This window comes from Otolemur garnettii, unplaced genomic scaffold, assembly GCF_000181295.1.
Source record: "Otolemur garnettii isolate 467f Iridium unplaced genomic scaffold, OtoGar3 scaffold00030, whole genome shotgun sequence".
NCBI lineage: Eukaryota > Metazoa > Chordata > Mammalia > Primates > Galagidae > Otolemur > Otolemur garnettii.
In genome coordinates, this window is record NW_003852425.1 from 7607295 (window position 1) to 7611272 (window position 3978).

Sequence of the window (3978 nt, forward strand, 5' to 3'; positions counted from 1 at the left end):
AAAAAAAAAAAAAAAAGATTTCTGTCAAGGCAATGAAGGTAAAAGCAAATTGTTTGAAGGTTCATTATTAAAGTGTCCCAAAGCACAAAGTGTGTTTATTTACATGGTATTAAATATCTTACATAAAAATCACTCTTTGATTCAATCACTTTTTTCATCCTCAAAAATATAGTACTGGCTCGGCGCCTGTGGCTCAAGCGGCTAAGGTGCCAGCCACGTACACCTAAGGTGGCAGGTTCGAATTTAGCCCGGGCCTGCCAAACAACAATAATTGCTGCAACCAAAAAATAGCCGGGCGTTGTGGCGGACGCCCGTGGTCCCAGCTACTTGGGAGGCTGAGGCAGGAGATTCACTTGAGCCCAGGAGTTGGAGGTTGCTGTGAGCAGTGAAGCCATGACACTCTACCCAGGGGGATAGCTTGAGGCTCTGTCTCAAAAAAAAAATATATAGTACTGTTAAATACTTGCATGATAAGAATTCAGTGCCGATTTTGAAGTTGAGGAAATGTTACCTAATAGCTGAAGAATACTTTCATTTCTTCTCATGAAGTGGTTGATTGTGAAGGCAAATGGCTATCAAATCTTTAGTACCCTAGTCAGGAGTATCTCTAAAAATTTGAAACATTTGCTAGTTACCAGAATTCTCATAGATGAGTCTTGATTTATTTATCCCTGAGCTAATGGGAAACTCTTCAGCATTAAAGGCCTCCCCATTAGGCTCCACAAAAGGTAGATTAGAAAGTTCCCAGTTTCTGGATGTTGTATATTTTGCTAAAGTGAAGCAATGTGAGCTTCACTCACAAGGGTTTCTTAAACATTGAGTCTGTGGAATAACATCGATTCACAGTAATACTTTAGTAATCTGTATCATCAGCACCTGATTTTGTGGTCAGGATAGGAAGCCAGAGAGGAGCTGGCTAGACATGACCCTTGCTCCAAAGTGCCCACTTCCATAGCCTTTGATTGCTGCACAGACTGTGATGTATATGAGAGTATTGCTTGCTCTGAAGATATTATTCTTACTTTTTTCCCTGAGAGAATGTTAGGGTAATGCCCCTACATGCACTGCTTTTTAGATGTTAGTAAGTTTGGTTTTTTTCCCCTGTGATTTTAAGCAAGTGGCTTAAATCCTTGGAGCATCACCTCCCTTACATATGGTGCCTGGTGGTGCTGGTTGTGTGGTACCTGGTGTTGTGTTGAATCAATCGTTTATGAAACATGATTGTACATTATTTTACATATATATATATCTCATATATGTATGTATTATTTAGAACACAGCCATTTTATATGTGAAATGGAGGGCTCATTTGGGCCTAAAGTCCTTAAGAAAATTAGCTAGGGCTAAATATTTTTCCCTGGGTATTTTTCAAACTTTTGCTTAACTCCTCATCACTGGACCATTTGAAATGGCCGGGCTTGTTGAATAGGGTGTAATCTGTCATGTTCCAGAGAACAGAAGCAGCTGGGTCTGGGAGGCGCTTCCCTTTGTGCACCAACTCTGCAGCAGCTAAGCTCCTCCCCTCCCCCAGGTGCTGCTGCAGGCGCTGGCGGGCACGGGCGGGCACGGGCAGGCCCATCTGCTCAGGGACACAGAGCTTGATTGACACAGATGGATGAGCTGAGGCTGGACTTCCTGCCTCTCCTAAATATTTAATAGTCTGTGCTTCCCTGACATCTATGTTCAGGATTAGAGGTGTAGTTGTCAAATACAAGCACAGTGGTTAAGTAAATATAAAATTCAAACATGTGGAATCCATTCTAAGGATAAATTCTAGCAAAGTCAATTTTCAAATTTAGTTTTTAAAAAAGCTCTAGCATAAGAAATGCCTTACACAGGAAGCCATAGATGCCGGGAGAGGGATGAGGCCCTTCCTTGCCTTGTTTCCTGAATGCCAGGACAGGGATTTGAGCCACTGCAAATATTAGCTTGTGTTTGTATATTGTAAATGCATTATTCCTTTATTCTATTTTATTTCCTTTCTCCAACTTGTAAATTTGTGACTTTACTCAGTTAAAGTAACCCCAGGCTTGCTAGTTTTATTTTTATGTCACAGTTTTTATGTCAGTTACACAGTTTCAGTGACTTTTACTAAAGAACAGGTTTTGGTTATGTGCCTATAGCTTAGCAGTTAGGGTGCCAGCCACATACTCTGGGGCTGGTGGGTTCAAACTCGGCCCAGGCCTGCTAAGTGGGGGAAAAAAAATAGCTGGGCATTAAGGAGGGTGCCTGTAGTTCCAGCTACTTGGGAGGCTGAGACAGGAGGATTGCTTGAGCCTAGGAATTTGAGGTTGCTATGAGCTATAATGCCAGGACACTCTACTGAGGGTGACAAAGTGAGACTGTGTCATAAAATAAAGTAAAAATCAAGAGCATGTTTTACATCTTTATTTGTGTGGGAAAGTTTTTGCTGAAAAAACAATTAGTGTCCGTGACCACCAATTGGTGCACCAAGTAACAAATCTTTTGAAAGATAAAGTTCAGAAGTATACAGTTTTGGAACCAGGCAGAGCAGATTTACACCGTCTGAAACAGAAATCCCTCTAGTGAAAACATAATATAATGTCACTGTCCCCCAGGAGGCTTGTGTGCTTTTGCCTAAGGTGTTTATTTATTTTATATTTGCCCACATACATGATTTTTTTTGTAGACTTAGTTCTTCTCTGTGTGATAAATGAATGAGATGAGAAATGTCTTTTTAAATCTGTAAGAAAGTATTTTTAGATTTTGATAAGTTTAGGAATGAAATATTATTCTTAATCCTTTTATATAGGCTCATTGATTTTTTTTTTTTCCCTAAAAAGGGTAAAAGATATACATAAGACAATTCTAACTGGTCAATTTAAAAGTAGAATGTAGTCCCTTTCCCCAAGGTTTTCCATTGCTAGTAATTTCTTGTATGTTCTTCTAGGAAAAAAGAAAATAACATATATTAACTGGTGCTTTTTCCACAAAAGGAAATACAGATTGGTGGTCCTGCCCATGTGGGTGTGTGCCATGCTCTCTGGTTAAGCGTTTGCCTGGTGGTGTATTTATGTCCTGTAATTGGGGTCGACTTAGATGGTCTACCTGCCACAGACAATTTAGGTGTCTGGCTTTGAGTGGGTGTGCTTTAAAATTTTTTTTGTGATAAAGTGACAGGTGATGGCTTTAGAGCCACAGATTTGGTTTGTCAATACTCTTTCTTCATTATGAAAAAATTATATATATAGTAGAAAATGTGAAAAATAGGAAAAATATAGATAATAAAAATTGTGCAGAACATCACCAACCAGAGGTGGAACCAGCAGCATTCTGGCGTATTTGGTCCTGTCCTGTCTTCTCTGTGTGAGTGTGTGTGTGCACGTACGTTGTTGAGGTCTGTGTGTGAGTGTGTGCGTACATGTACGTTGTTGAGGTCTGCGTGTGAGTGTGTGTGCACATAAATTGTTGAGGTCTGCGTGTGAGTGTGTGTGTGCACGTACGTTGTTGAGGTCTATGTGTGTGTGTGTGTGCACCTACATTGTTGAGGTCTGTGTATGAGTGTGTGTGTACACGTACGTTGTTGAGGTCTGCGTGTGAGTGTGTGTGTGTACACGTACGTTGTTGAGGTCTGAGTGTGTGTGTGCACACGTACGTTGTTGAGGTCTGTGTATGAGTGTGTGTGTACATGTACGTTGTTGAGGTCTACGTGTGAGTGTGTGTGCTCACGTACGTTGTTGAGGTCTGCGTGTGAGTGTGTGTGTGTACATGTACGTTGTTGAGGTCTGCGTGTGTGTGTGCGCACGTACGTTGTTGAGGTCTGCGTGTGAGTGTGTGTACATGTACATTGTTGAGGTCTGCGTGTGTGTGCGTGCACGTACGTTGTTGAGGTCTGCGTGTGTGTGTGTGCACGTACGTTGTTGAGCACTGCGTGTGTGTGTGTGTACATGTACCTTGTTGAGGTCTGCGTGTGTGTGTGTACATGTACGTTGTTGAGGTCTGCGTGTGAGTGTGTGC

The 3978-nt window shown here is 41.5% G+C and overlaps 1 protein-coding gene across 1 annotated transcript in view; it reads left to right on the forward strand.

Annotated features, from left to right (window-relative positions):
• EPB41L4A (erythrocyte membrane protein band 4.1 like 4A) overlaps positions 1-3978 on the forward strand; it is a 218119-nt gene that overhangs the window by 105087 nt on the left and 109054 nt on the right. The window lies entirely within an intron of this gene.